Below are 16,861 nucleotides of genomic sequence, written 5' to 3'. Positions count from 1 at the left end.
AGCTGGTGCCCTGAAGACAAGATGGCCATTTTATACTTTTTCGAAGAACTACCCCTGTCTACTCCCATTCATCTCTCACTGTTCTTCTTTCCTTCCTTCTTTGATCTTGGAACCACCTCTCCTCAAACTCTGCAGCTTTTATAATAGGGCTTGTTCTTCATTCAAAAGGGCTGATAAGGTAGCCAGAATTCTAAGAATGACCCCCAGTGGCCCTTCCTTTTGAGTATAGATGAAACCTGTGAATATGATGACATATTATTTTGTGGTTATCCTGTGATTATATTATCACATATAGTAAAAGTCTGAGCCTAAACTAATCATGTGAATGCTTTAAAAGCAGAGTTTTCTCCAGCTTGTGGCAGACAGAAGATGAAATTAGAGACTCAAAGTACAAGGGGGATATGATGTCCTGTTGTGGGCTTTGAAGATGGAGAAGGCATATGATAAGGAATGCTGGTGGGCTTTTGGAGCAGAGTGTGGGTCAAGGCTGACTGCCAGAAAGGACATGGGCTCCTCATTCCTATAACTGCAAGCAACTAGATTCTTCCAACAGCTGAACAAACCTGTAAGAGGATTCTTCCCAAATCCTTCAGGTAACAGCCCAGTCCAGTCAACACCTTGATTTCAGCCTTGTGAGACCCTAATCACAGGGAGAACCCATTTGAACCGACCTGGACTCCTGACTCACGGAACTGTGAGGTAACAAATGGGTATTCTTTTAAGCTGCAAGATTTGTGGTAATTGGTTATACAACAATAGAAAACTAATAGACATGGCAATTTCTCTCTCCCTCTCCCATGGAAATGTTTGCCAATTTGTACTGCAATTCACAAATACAAGTTCTCAGCTGTTAAAAGACATTACATTGTCTATGATTTTGTTGTTAATGAAGTTTTACTGTGTTCTGCCCAGCTTCGATTATAGATAATTTTTCTGTACTTAAGAAATTGTGTATTTTTCCAAAGAGCACTTCCGTATATACATATATACCAATAGAGATGGTCAGCACTGACGAGTGTACTGATATGAAATTATGTATGTGTCATCATAGCCATCATTGTCACTTTTTAGTACGAGGTTTTTTTCAACTAAGAAGTAGTTATGGGCTCTTACAGTTAAGGGACTTTAAAGACATAGGATCCAGTGGTGCTCAGCCTGGGTGAGAAAGAGCACTACCCCCACAATGGTACATCAGTATCTTTGTGAAGAATTAGGTGGGAGGGGACTTTTAAACCTCAATTAATTTTTGTCATTTATAGCCTCTTTTGGTAAACACCAAGTAATCAAACTTCTTTATTTTTAAGGGATGAAAACAAATCCAGGAAGGTAAAATAACCTGTACAAAATTGTACCATAGTTGTAGGAGCGGAATCAATTTTAAAGGTCAGAGTTTCTTCTACATTATGCTTTCTTGACCCCCAAGTCTTTTCAGGCCTCCCGGATTATAAACTCAGTGTATCACAGTCTCAGTTCTTCCAGGGCAAAGAGGATTCCCTGGAATTGAATACATGTAAGAATTGCTTATAAAAGCCATCAGTGTCAGCATCACTCCTTATCTCTGCAAAGTCAAGAAGTTCTGGATTATTTAGAAAAGATCCTGCCTATGCCTTTGGAAGCAGAGAAATCACGCCCCCCATTCCCCTTTCCAAGAGTCACCAAAGACTTCTAACATTATAATGCACATTTGTCTTTGAATGAAAAACACATTTAAAGACCATAGAATAAATCAATAATGTTATGTTTCTAATAGTAGAAAAAAATGTGTCAATGGAAAAAATGTAAGGCCAGGGTTAACGAAATCACTGATTGATGATCAAAGTATAATCAGGTGTTTGCTTGCATCTTCCCAGTCGAGGAATTAAAAGTCAAGAATGTGTGTTACAGTACTTGAACTTCAGTGTCCATCAGTTTCACTTGGAGGGCATGTTAAACTACAGCTTATTGGACTACACACCTAGAGTTCCTGATTCAGTAGGCTTGGGGCAAGACAAAGAATCTGTAGTTCTAACAATCTCCTAGCTGCTGCTGCTGCTGCGGCTGAAGATCTGGGAATCACACTGTGAGAAGTACTGGGGTATTGGAACTGCTCAGCTAGCTCATGAGGACTAGCATAACTCCAGTGGAATTTAGAGCCTTTCAGGGCATGATGAGAAGTAAGGCTGTAAATACAAATATCCCTAGGAAAAAGGCAGTGGCTTATTTATTTTCCAAAAATTTACTGGGGATTTTATGTGGCTCAGCTCTCTTTCTGGCATCGTGAATAATGTTAATAAGTCATTTCCCAGTCAGAGAAAGAGGAACATAAACAACAAAATATAATGCGGTAACTCTAAAGATAGAAATCAGCACATTGTAGTTTAGAAGGACAAAGTTGGGGCTACCCAAAATATCAGGAAAAGAATGGCTCACGGGTTGATTATTAACTTGCAAAAAATGAGCTGATACTTAGAGAAGTATGTGTTTAGATGGCATGCTGAGCACAGATCATATTTTATTTGACATTCATACACGTGTGTGTGTGTGTGTGCACACACACACAACCTTAGAGTAAAATGTTATTAACCTTTGATTGTTCTAGATTTTATCCCTGCTTACCTAGTCAGGGACATGGCTCAAAGGTCCCTTCAGTCTTTGCTCTATTATCAGATTTTCTCTTTCTATTAGATTATTTCCATCAACAGAGGTACAAGCTATTAATCCTCCCATTTGAGAAAAGAGGTTTCCTGCATTTGGCTCTTATGAATGGAGCAACTCTGAGCATTCTTGGGGAAGTCTTTGTATGGACATCTGTTTTTATTTCCATTGGGTTGAGTATGTAGGAATGGTTTTGCTGGATTGTTGGGTAGCTATATATTTAACTTTATATGAAGTTGACAGTTTTGCAAAGTTGATGTACCATTTAGAGTCCCATGTGCAAGTATAAGGGTTATCATTTCTTGTCTCAAAGACTGCTCTGTCTGATATTAATATAGCCATACCAACTTTCTTTTTAATCTGTGTTCTTACATTAAAATTTTCCCTCTTATAAACATTTTATTTTTATTCTTTATTTTTATTTTTATCTAGTTTGATAATCTGAATTTTAATTGGAGTACTCTATATTTAATGTAATTACTAATTTGGTTAGCTTTTTAAGCCTACTATCTTGCTGTTTGTTTGTGTGTGCCATCCGTTTGTTCCTTTGTTTCTCCTTTTCTATATATGCTTGTGTGAATTTAGTATTTTTTTAGTATTCCATTTTGTTCCTTTGCTGTTCTTCTGCTATGTCTTCATTTTAATTTTCATTTTTGTGATTGCTCTAGGGAATAGATTATACATCTTTAACTCATCATGGTTTAATACAATAAAACTTTACAAATGAGAAAAGAGCCTTACAACAGTATAATTCCATTTAACCCTAGTTTTGTCCCTTTCTCTGTTGTTGTTCTACATTTTATTTTTACCTATATAAATATATTTTTACCTATTATAATTTCTTCACTTCTAAATGTTGGAGGGGCCTAGGAGTGATTCCTGGGATCTTCTCACTTTTTAATCTATACTCATTCTCTTAGTGGTCTAATGCAGGCTCATGGCTTTAAATATGCTGATGACCCCCAAGTTATATATGTAGCCCTGACCTCTCCCATGAATTTTAGACTCATGTATTAGACCTAATACTTGACATATTAATTTTGATTTCTAATAGGAATCCAAATATTTCCTCCTAAAAGTATTGTTCTTACAATATTCCCCTTTTCATTTAATTGTAACTTCATTCAATAAATCTGGTCTGTTTGATTTTCCACATATAACCAGATTGACTGCTTTTCATCACTTCCAGTACTACTCCCCTGACTCAAGTCACTTTAAGTTAAAAATACAGTAGTCATTTGTCTATGTTGTAATCACCTTGATTATAAGAAAATTGGACATTCCAAAATGTCCTCATCCTTACCTTGACTGTCAATACACTTTTCAAGAACTTTCCTTGGACAATGAATCTTGTGCTATAATCATCTTATAGAACCCCTGGTGCCTCAGGGCTACAACACATGAGTCTTCCCAACTCTGCTCACTGCGGCTGCCAAACTTGAATCTCAGGTGGTGGGTTGAGATAGATACATAATAGCGGTTGTATAGGGTTTCTCCTGGCCTCTTGTAAAATGATACCCATATCCATGCTTTGAGCTCTCTAGGATCCTCTCATTGTTGCCCCAGTATTGTTCCAGGTGTAGGACACATTTTGTTGACAGGGATGAGAATTAGAGTTTCCATCAGTGCTGCTTAGTTCTGCTCTACCGTTAACCTGGTATAGTATGTAGAGTCCCTGACTCTCCCCAACCTTGAGCTAAACTTTTTTTTTTTTCTTCAATTTTTGTCCTAGAGGCTGAAAGGAATAGGGAAAGCCCGTCTCTCTTCACAAATCTCCATTCACCTTCTAACTACCTTCAATTATTCCAAACTCTCCAGAATCTCCATACTTTCCTTGCTACTTCTGAGCTCTTCAACTAACGTTTTCCATTTAAGCCTGTCTAACTAAAGCTCAACTATCCAGATACATAGAGAACATTGAATATCTGAGTATTTTTTTAACCTGGCTATTTAGCATCATCCAGATACTCAACTATTCCCAAGCCCCGTCCCCATCCCATCACACCCTGATTCTATTCCTTGGATATCTAAAAATTAATATAAACAACACTGATTCGATACTAGGTATTCTACTAGACACTTAAAAAGAAAAAAGCTAAAATTTTGCTATTCTTTTTAATGAGATAGTCTCGTTTTACCAATTAACATTAAAATATTTCTTTATAGCTTACAAAGAATATTCACGTACATAATCTTACTTTTTTCCAAGAAGTGATAGGTGAGGTAGATAAGGCAACAATGATCCAATTACCTCTGCTATTTGCAGATAAGGAATCTGAATCTCAAGGTGGTGAAGGAGATTTGCCAATGTCACTCAGCTAATAAGCACAGAGCTGAGACATAAACTATATTTTTCAAACCTGGGAAGAATGTATCTTATGTGGCTGTCTCAGCCTTGGAATGTGTGGAAAGGAAATACTCAATAAAAGGTCTCAGTTAAACTGCACGTGTTGTATAATAGGGTTAAATTCGATTTTTTGCAGAGGAGAGACAACGGCATCCACGGGAGTTGAGTTCAGGGGCTTGGATGACAGCACAGCATCCGTTGCTCCCTTTTTCATCAGTTGGCTGCCTTGGCTGCCCGTGCCTGTGGCTTGGATGGGATTTTTATGGCAATGTTCACTCCATCCCACACGTGTAACATTTTGTGCGAGTCAGTTACTTGTGATTTAGGATTCAGCACTGCACACTGTAGGTTACACACCTAAACTCCCTGCGACCATTTGGAGAAAATGTCAGCATGAGGAAGGGCCTTCAATTCCCAGTAGTTTCACTCCTAGACATAATGACAATAGATTGGAGCCTTATCAGGGGCTATTTCCCACTGTTACCTAATGGGGGAACCATTTATTTTCCAGGCAGGAGACATGAATCCTCTGACAATATTGTATTATGATGTTATCTCGAATGAGATAATTTGATTTGATAAATGTAAATGCAGAAGATTGGCAGTTACTACATTTTCACCCTTTTAAAAGGATTTGAATTTTTAAAGGAATTCAGTTTAGGTGAATAATGTCAGATTCCCAACCCCTTTAGCAGGAACAAGTAACCTTGAAACCTTCTTGTTATCCTGAATCCCAGGAACTAGTCTTTATCCCTCATTTAAAGAAGTCTTCTAAAACCTCATGTACGTCTATATAACACCCCACCCCACCATCAAGTCAATGAATAGATAAAGTAGAATGAGGAAAACTACATATGTGATATAATTTAGAGTAAAAAATAAAGTAACCATGTGATCAGTTGTAGGTTTCACTGTAACTTTACTAGGTAGTACTAATATTATGAAGAAAGAAACTTTTACTATATATCAATATTTCCATATTTGGGGCTTTAAATACCATAGTGAAAAGGTCTTAGCTTGGAGATGGGATGGGTCTATGCTAATGAAATAGAAATATTCACTATTTCGTCGCTGCATTTTTCACAGTGTTTGGCCAAAGTATGTGTTCAATGCATTTACTGAAATAATTTTTCCATATTTTCAATGACTAAAAAGTAAACTCATATTAATAATTACCAAATGATAACATCATCTGATGGCAAGAAGGGACTTTATTTTAGTTTGTCCCCTCGTTATGCAGATGAGAGAGCTGTGGCCCAGAGACATTATATGATTTGTCCAAAGTCACAAAGTTTAGAGACTGAGATGGGATTAGATTGGACGTGTTCAGGCTGGTAGTCTATGTGGCCTTAAGTCACTAAGGTAGAAAGTCAGTCCTTTATTACATAATCAGTAACAGGTTACTAACATGTCATTTCTATAGATTCTTACATTGGAACATATTAGCTATGTCTGCTATCTTCCTTAGTTCTTAGAATTGAAAGTCATCAAAGATTGTTCTAACAACAAGAAACGAAATCTCCATTTCTGGATTTATTACTAATCTTAAATTGTTGTATAGCTTTTGTTTTTTTAAGGTACATGATATCTGAGAGAACAGTTTAATTCATGGTTCCCATTTTTCTCTTCCCACTCAATTCCTAAAATTGTTTTATTATTTAAATTTTGTTTTTAGAGGATTTCTCTATTTGTTTTTTTACTACTAATAAATATCAACACAATTAAGTGCTATTTATTTTATTTCCTTAAAGAAAGACATCAAAGGAATAGATTCTAACTTGCTAGAAGTGAGAATAGAGTGTAGTTAGCCATTCTTTGGAGGGTGACCTGGGAGAAGTAAAAGGATGGGGATTATGAGTCAGAGTTAAAAGCATTAGTGAAGAAAAATGTCCCATTCCCCCCACTTCATACTAATGGCATAAATGTGTTTGTGATTGTGGTGATGGCCATTTCTCATGAGGCTAATAGCTGTGATGTGTCTTCAAAATGATTCACTACTGTTCCTACTCACATGCCAAATTACTCCTTCTAAATGTGTCTTAGATACTTCAATTTCCTGAATGTGTAAATGTAGTCCATTCTATTTGGTATAATATTAGGGAAGGTCAGTATTACTTGCCAGTAAACTATAATCTTGTAATGTTGTAGAAATAGCAACCTTCTTCATGTTTTTAAATAAAATGCTCATCCACCCCCCCTTCACGACACCCAAAGGAGTTCGAAAAAGTGACAAGTCATGAGAATCAGCTGTTAAAGGAAGACCTGCTTCTGGCTGATGTATTGAGCCAATTTATATTCCAACTCAAGAACAATATGGCCACAAATGCCAGTGCATAAATTAGCTCTGAATGTAGGTGGAAACACTCTTGCAAGCTGACAGAGTATCGCCCCAAAATATCTCTGATAGCTTATAAATAAAGAAGTCTGCTTTTCTGATCCAGTAGGCAATCAAGCACAACAGAAAGAATGGGCACTTCAGAGTCTCTCAGTCCAAACTGGAGTTAAAACTCAGGTTTGCTATTTTTTGTGTGATCTGCCACAAGTCAGTTAACTTCTGTGAACTTCAGTTTTTCTCATCTGAAATCTTAGAAGTTGGATAAAATCAGTTACCTTACTGTACAATGTGAAAAATGGATAATGTTTGTAAATACTGGTTGTTATCCAATGCTAGTTTCTCTCCCACCCTGGTCATGTTGAGGGTTGTTTCTTGCAGAAACCAGATTCTGGTTTGGTAAGGATAGGTATACGAGAAGTTTAAGGATGATTTCAAAAAACAATGCTCTTATAACTGTTATTTACCAAGTGTTTAGTTTATGCTATGCAATAAGCAAAATTCCTAACATATTTATCCATCACAAAACCCTATCATATAGTATCTCTATTTTGTAATAAGGAATGCACAGGTCTGAGTGGGTACAGTCTGATTCACTGTCAATAACTAAATAATTAAAAGACTTATTCTACAGATATTTATGGAGCCTACTATGCACTGGAACAGTATGCTCCATGTTGAAACACTGGTGAAGAAACCAGGAAATGTCAGAGCTGTGACATTCCTCTAGAGAAGAGAGACTATAAAGAAGTGAACAAACTGTGATAAAGCCTACGGAAGAAACACAGCGGGTTGCTATGGAAGTGGGTAACAAACGTAGTAACATGGAAGAGAAAATGGTAGACGCTGGAGTGGGGCCCAGGCCCTCTAACCACTGTGCATTCCCCCAGGAAGGAGCAAATGAAGGGAAGAGGCAGGCAGCAACCCTATGACCAGCAGACACTCTTCTTCAGGGAGTCCTACCACTAAGGAAAGGAGTTTCTAGGAGAATACTGAAATCCCTGAATTTAACGTAAGAATTGAAGGAAGGAGTCAGCTAGGGATAAATACAAAGGAATAAGCACCTTTGTTAGCTCAGAGGTCAGAATGGCCCAGGGCTGCCCCAAAGGCATCTGGTTGAAGAGGGAAAGAGGAGGAGGTTCCAGACCTGAATTGGGCCCTAACTGGCTGGGATTCATTGAAAGATACCCTAAATCTCTGGGCCCCCAGACTTTTAGGCCAAGGCAAAATGTCTTTTCTACATTACGTGAAAGATGATATGGTCATCACAGGGACATGCAGTCATACAGACCTGATTCTCTGCTCCTTTGGTGCTACTAAATCCCAAACATTCAACTCACAATCATCAGTGCTCGTTTTCAAAGAGAGCATGGATTATGCCTATTTCCATCCAAAGCAATTTTCACACAATATATAGGAGTTTGCCAGTTGGCTCTACACATTCTAATCTTGGTACCTGCCCTCTGTTCTTGGACCTTGTCATTTATCTTTTGTCTGGACTGCTGATCTTAAAAAGTCATTTTCCTTTTTGCAGACCTGCTGATCTGCCAGCAGATGCTGCCCTCCTGCACTAAACTGAACAGATCTGTGTGTCCTGCAGCCTGAGCTATCATCCTTTCCCAGCTAAGCCAGCTTTGGAAGATGACAGACACACTCACTGGCACTTGAGGTTTTAAAGAGCAAATGCTACCAGAAGAGTCTTTCAGATTCTCAGATACGTTTCGGCTTAAATAGCATTCCCTTGCTGGGAAATATTTAGAGTAAATCTCCTTAGTTTATTAGAGAATAACAGCTGGAGGAACACTGGATTCTCAGGCTTGACATGAAATATAAATAAAACAATGCATGATCAGTCAGAAGAAAAACTCCACATGCACATGGGTTCTGAACAACTTGACACTAATTTCAGGGAAGAGAGAGACCTGGTTCTCCCAGAGTTGAGCTGTGGCTTTGGGCAAGTTACTTCTTAGTAAGTAACTTCATCCTTCATACTTCTTTTGAGAGTGAAACAAAATAATGCATGTAAAATTGTTAGCATAGTGACATGTCAATAGTAATTACTCAATAATTTTTGTTTGTCTACATTGTCCTTAATATTAATTATAATGATTACTGTTGTTAAAGTGTCAAGTGACAAGAAAAATGATGGCTCAAGATCATTATGTGGTCTTTGGATTACCTGTGTGGAAAGATTTTTGAGTATGTGTTTAATTTTCTAAATAGAGCACCAGAAATGATCTGGGAAAAGGTCTGTTTACTGTACTGTCAGTTATCATCCGACCCCTTAATCTCCCTTCCAAACTTAGTTTGTTTTTAGCACTATTTACTGATTTTAGATTTGTCAATAAAGTACAGAAGTCAAGATCTGAATTCTGACAATAAGCTTCTTGCTAATCCTGAATAAACTGAATGGCTGTGGTCTCATCTCACTCTGCCACTCCTCAGGAGAGTGGAAAATTGACCTCTTGGTTTCTCAGTTTTATTTCAGAAATAACAATTCCTGCCTGCCTCCAAGATGTAGAGGGACATTGAAAATGACACTTTTTAAGACAAGATTAAAAATGACAATGAATCTGAAGTTTTGCAGACAAATATAGTTTTAATTTAATAGCCTAAGAATGGGCTTAGTTTCTTTACCAAAAAATGATTTTACCTTTCTCAGGAATAAAAACAAAATGTCTACAAAGATGGTTAACTCATTAGTGTATAACTGGCACATAAAAGGCAATAAAAATGTTGCTTTGTAAATGGATGCTTTTACTTGGTGATGAGTTCCCTGAAAAGTGCTATTCTGGCATCTATAAATTTTAGTGCTACAAGTATGGGCTAAATGCACATGAGAATTGTGAGAGGGTATGGTTTATGTAGAGAAGATGGCGGCCTGGGAAGCCCTACAAAGAAACCAAAATAAATGTGTGTGGGATATTTTATATATATATATATATATATATAGTAACTATATATAAATTTTAAATATATATTTTACATATATATAATGTAATTTTACCTTAGAAAAATTTAAAGGCTGACTCTCTGGCAAATAGCAAATTCCTTTTCCAGAGCTAGCATTTTGAGATGATATCCATTTACATTTGAGGGTGTGTGAGCCTCAGGTTCTTTTATAATAGTCAGTTCAGTTGTGCATTGATTTGAAGAAAAAAGAGGAATATCATGAAACACTAGTCTTTGAAACAGTGAGAAAAACCCTCTTAACTTTGCCCAATATTTGAGTCTCATCAAGTAATAAAAAATGTAATTTTGAATCAAAGGAAAAATACCAGTAAAAGGTAGCTAAGGCAAGCCAGGTATTTAGAAATAAATTACATTCTTTGGAGCCACAAAATTTGCCTATATAGGTTTCCAAACTAATGTTTGAGAGGGAAAACCATCATTTAAAATATAGTGCCTCCTAAATACAATTTAAAAAAAAATCAATCTCAACTTTAAAACAATGTTAAGTTTAATCAAACTGATTTATATTTAAAGTCAATAAGTACAAGTGCCAAACATATATATACTCACTCACACACATAATTATCTGAGATAGAAAAAAATATATATGGAGAAAAAGTCATAAAAGTGTGTGCAAACTCACAGAATTCTTTCCCCCCTGAGTAAAATGAAAACAAATCTCTATTCAAACACCTTTCAGGCTCTGAAGGTCCCATCTCCAGTATCTGTGTGGCAGCGATGGGTTGGGTGACTGAAGCACTTTTTGCATCCCATGAATAATTATCTCTGTCCTGAGTGCTTGCAGCATGACGCATCTTCATTTCATTAAGGGAAAGAAGGACAGGCTGGAATTGGCAATGGCAGAATTCATTTATCACGTTTAAATGGAGAAGCAGCTCAGGAAGGGCAGGCCTAATGAGATATTTCTAAAGAAATTAGCCAGTTTCTATTAAAGGGCCATCTCCTCTCTGCCCGTGGTAATGATGGATAGCAAGGGCACAGTGCAGGGAGAGTTCCCACCCTTCCCTCTGTTTTGCTTTGGTTTTCTGAGGCACATGATTATTTTTGGATGATCTGCCTTTCAAATGCTTGAATTAATCATGTTCGCAAAGTTATACCAATTTTTAATATGGAGAAAAAAGGACCTAGTTTGATTTTCTGGATTTAATTTACAGAGAGAGACATACCTGTAGACCCAGGCTTGTCCCAACATTAATACTGTTAAAACTACTCATGACTCAAGCTTGCAAAATACAAATAGAAAGTTCTCTCTCATTTTTGTTATTTTTCTTGTCATTGTATCAATATCCTTAGTTTGGAGTATAAGCAACTAAAATTATTCTGACAGAATCCCCTTCCAAAATTTCTGACGATGACAAAAAACAAAAACAAACCCTTTAATTGCATTTTGATTCAAACTCAATTTCCCAAGGCATAATATACATAGTACTTGTATCAGATGGTATCCTAATCATGCATTCTATGTTTTCCCCTATTATTGCTCCAATGTGACTAGCAATAAGAAATTCTCAAGTGCATCATGCAAATGTGAATGAGTAACTGATTGTGTGCCTGATTCACCACTGTTGTTTTTCTATTGAGAAAGGAGTTTTATGCTGAGATCCTTATGCAGAAATTTACATAAAATTGGTGATAAACAGCAGAAAGTTAATACAGACTCCTTTCACAAAGACTTAGAAAATATGATTGATTGTAGTCTGTGCTAAAAAGTAACAGGCCAGACCTTTGGTGGTTTATTTACCCAACAAATATTTATCGAGCTTCTACTTTAGGCCAGAGACTATGCTAGACAATGGGAAGATATTAGTGAATAGACAAAGATTCTGCTCCTAATAAACTTACATCTTCATGAAGAACACACACAACAAACAAAAATAAGCTGTGTGTTGGCTAACTCATGTTATAGACTTCATTGGGTTGTTTACATATTAAATATGGGAATGCTTTAAAAATCAAACATTTATATTGGTACAAAATATTGTTAGTAGGGTCAGTATTGAATCAAAAGTTTGACATCAGTATATTTTTTAGTACAGGAACTTGAGAAGAAAATCAAGAATGTATATGAATTTAAGTGTGTACCTCAAAGTCAAAAAGGGCCCAATTCAACACTAGGAATAGTTTCAGAGGCCAAAAAAAAAAAAAAAAAAAAGAGGGCTATTTAACATTTAGGAAAAATAATTATAAATAAGGTCCTGGGGCAAGAAATCAGAGAGGCAGACACATTGGCAAGAAAGAGCAGTGATCTTGGCACAAATGTGTTGGATAGATTCAAATAAAAAGTGAACAACACAGCTAGGAAACAGAAGGCTATAATAAGCAAAGCTGGAAATGTGTTGGGTATGAACTAAATGTTTGGCTTTCTGCCTTATCAGATTTCCATCTGTTGTCCAAACTTTGCAGATTCTCAATAAACCCTATGTCTTGACATCTTTTTCCTACAAAAGTATGTATTTTTCTTGGGTCACCATAGAGTCTGTAGGGGCTGTCCAATATGGTAGTTCCCAGCCACAGGTGACATTTAAAATTTTTTATATACAAATAAAAAGAGTGCCTTAGTCACACTAATCACATTTCCAGTGCTCAATAGCCACAAGTGGTTAGAAGCTGCATGGTTGACCGGGCAGAAATTATAGGCAGTTTCTACCATTACAGAAAGTTCTTTCAGACAGCACTGCTCTGAAGGACTGGGAGATGGTTTAATGTGTCTTTCACAGAGTGGAGCTTAGTGGACCTGTTAAATGGGTGTGGAATAAATGCAATGTGTACTTCTCAAACACCATCTCCTCAGAGATCAGACTGGAGCAGGTCCTAGGCAGCAGGCTCCTTTTGTCTGCTATAATTCTCTGTATCATTTATAAAGTGTCATTAGTAATTATGTTATTAATATATAATATCTGCCTCCCCCAAATAATTGCATAAACTGTAACAAAAGTGCGTTTCCTCCTTCTTGTACCCTTTCCTACCTCTTAACATTGTGAACTGCCAGGTTGTGTTGTTTTAATGAAAAAATTTAAAAAGTGATGTAGGAAGGGATGGCGTATTCTTATGAAATCAGGTATCACTGCGCACAGTTTTGTGTGCAGCTGATTACGTGCCGCAGAGACACCTAAGCCAGGCCGGGGACTAGCAGGGCATCCAGATGTGCAGGTTATCCCTCTCCCAGGGCTCTAACCCTGTCTGTTTAGCAAGATCAAGGTCTTGCTGATGCACTGACCTCCTCGTTGGAGGAGGTGGGTCTGGCTTGAACCTGTTGTGGCATCCTGAACTACAAAGAAGGACGACTAGCCACTGAGTAGAAACTGAATATACACTTTGTAGGTGCTAGTCCTTGGGAGACAAGCCTGAGGCAATGAAGCACGTTCCCTGGTCCGTGCAGTGACCACTGGTGCCAGGGAAGTGCCATCCTGCACAATGATTAATTATTCAGGAAAATACTATGTCCCAACCTAGTGCTACACCAAGTAGAAAAGTCTGCAGTCACACTTCCCAGGGTTCTCCAGGTTCTGACGTGTTATTACATATGGTCACAGGGAGGGAGGCATTGAGCCCCTGGCTGGGGAGAGTCAGTACAGCTGGGTTGTTGAGCAATGCTTTGAAGAAGGGCATAAATGTTTCCGTCTGTCAGGATAAACAAAAGGAGCGAATTCTGTGAAAGAGCCTGACAGCAAAAGAAGCTGCAGGAGATGGGGAAGTGTGGTCCTGTGCTGGCAGCAGGGCCATCTCCTGGGAATTTGTCAGAAATGCAAATTCTCATGACTCTGGGGGGTGTGGTCCAGCAATGTGTGTTTGGACAAGACCCCAGATGATTCTGGGGAGCACTGAAGTTTGAGGACCACTTGGTTAGAGGACAGTGAAATGCTGCCGCATTCCTGCCCCCACAGAGCTTGGGATCAGAGCCCAGTGATGGAGGCTGGGTCTGCTACTCCTGCTGCCACCACATGCTGCAGGACCCATTTCTTAGTACGTCCTTGAGGAGAAATCATTCCCTGGCATCAATGCTGAGTGAATAGACCCTCAAGCCCTTGCAAGACTGAGTCTGGAGAGGAAGAGCTTCAGATGATGATGTTTTCCCATGTATTGGAACAGCGTTGTGAGGGCTCAAGCTGGTGCCAGGAGCATTAGGTCAGTGTTTACTCCAACACCTGGTACACTAAGGACTGAGTAACACTACCTTTCCTGTCTCCACAATAATCCTCTCCTTTCTGAGGTAGAACAGCTTCTACTTTTCAAGTCCATAAACGCAAATATCCTGTAATATTGTCACTCTGTTTCTGAAAATCTCCCCTTCAGCTCCTTTAAGGGATTTCAAAATGGCATTCTGTCCTGTCAATCCTATACAGTTAATAAGCTAGTCCTTATGGAGTGAAAGAAGATGAAAAACCAAAACCAAACCCAAACAAAATTAAACACTAATTTGCTCTTGGGTGTAGAGTAATTTTCTTGTAGGAAAAAAAAACACTAAAATATTTGAATTCAAAAGAATCCATCTTTTCCTCCATCTTATTTTGGTGTGCTTGAAGGTCTGGCTATCACTTCCTCGTGACTATATCCAGAAAATAAAATTTTAGAGCTTGCTATGGTTATACATCTCAGTCAGTAAGTTAATCCAATCTAACCTAACGTCCTGAGCCTAACAATTTCCCCCTCTATCTTCACAGTCAGTACTTAGTGGAGAAAGGAAACAGCTGGCTAGCATCTTATATGTGATTGCCCTAGGCATTGACTTACTTTTGGCAACAGAGTTGTTTAATCATTGGCTGTGGGAGAGGTTATAGGGACAGACACTATAGAAAATGACACCAGATCTCAATCAAAAATTTTTCTTGGGAAATTTCGATCAGTTCCCTGCTGGCAGAATGATTATAATCTTTTGATAATGAGAATCAAATGGAAAGGTGATCATGACCACATTCTCACAGTGAGCTCCATCTGGATGTAAGCAATCCCTTTGAGAAAAACAAGTATGATAAACTCCATTGAGAGAACCTTCCACATCAAGGTAATTTCATTCCAACTAACAGAAAACATAATATCAAAATACACCAATTTTCAAAATATGATAACCTCTTACTATAATGCAAAGAACAGAAGACAATAGTTTGATTTCTCTTTTGATATGCCTATGATGTCATTACTATTCATAGGTCTAATCCAACAGACTGTGTTTTGAAATCATCGTAAGATATAGGAAAGCGTCATTGTTTCAAAGCTCCTTGAAACAGGATCCTTGTAACAGGATCTCTTAAATCATCTAAATTTTCTTCTTTGTCACTGTATTAGTGTTCAAAGAAGATTAATGTTCAAAAGATGACCCCAGAGTTTATGAGATCCGTTAGTATCAAAGAAAGATTAAATTACCCTCATTGAACTGTATCTGTAAAGGAAGAAAGAGGGGATTAGCAAAGTTTTAAGAGGTTTGAAAACAGGTGGAAGTAAAAATAAAATGAGACAGCAGGATCATCAATGGTTGCTAAAATTATTATGTAAAATATTAGAAAACAGGATGGTCACACAGTGTCAAAATATTATCCCATAGATGTCTTGACAGTCGCAAAAGGAAAAATATACTAGAGATATCTGGTGGTGGCCACCTTAACATCATCAAAGTTAGTATTACTGATAACAGAACAACCTGACAGTACATGTTGTCCAGTGTGATACAACTCGAAGTGCACAGTATCTCCTATAAATTATTTTTGCCGAAAGTGTTTAGCCTAAATCTCATCAAGCCTTAAAACCTAATCTTTATTGTATAAGAGATATGGGACATAGAAGAACAAGTTAAATGACACTGAAGTAATAATTAGGCAAATCCAGAGTGTGGGGCATTCTGTAAGACAATTGGCCTGATCTTTTCAAAGAATCAGTATCACCACACACTGTAGTAGGCTGAAAATGGCACACTAAGATCTCCAGAAATTAAGATTAAGAAATCTTAGTCCTCAGGACCTGTGAGTGTTACTTTATATGGCAAAGGGTACTTTGCATATGCAATTAAGGATCTTGAAATGGGAAGATAATCCTGGTTTATCTGCTTGGGCTGTAAATGTGTCACAAGTGCCTTGTAAGAGGAATGCAGAGGGAGATTTTACTACAGTAGAGAAAAGGTGATGTGTCAAGAGGAGTAGAGTTTAGAGGCATGTGGCCAGGAGCTAAGGAATGCCGATACCCCCTAGAAGTGTAAGATGTAATGAATGGACTATCTCATGGACTCTCTAAGGAACCAGTCCTGATGATACCTTCACTTTAGTCTTTAAGACTCATTTTGCACTTATGATCTCTAGAACTGTAAGAGAATAAATTTTTAAGCCACTAAGATTGTGGTAATTTGTTACAGTGGCAACTGGAAATACACACAGAAGTGGGAAAAAAAAGACACGGTGGAGGTGGTGCGTTTCTGGTTTAAAAGATTAAAGAGATATTAGCAGTTCCTAAATCCTGACTGGAATCCTAATTTATCAAAAGCAGCTATAAAATGCAATTTTTGAAATATTGTGTGTGGACTAGATATTATTAGATAACTAGATAAAAATCATTGCCATTATTTCCCTGTCTTAAGAGATACATTCTGA

Source organism: Balaenoptera borealis, assembly GCF_965194805.1.
Source record: "Balaenoptera borealis genome assembly, chromosome: 3".
In the NCBI taxonomy this organism is placed as follows: Eukaryota; Metazoa; Chordata; class Mammalia; order Artiodactyla; family Balaenopteridae; genus Balaenoptera; species Balaenoptera borealis.
The sequence above is the reverse complement of the archived record's forward strand: the minus strand, read 5'-3'. Positions refer to the sequence as shown.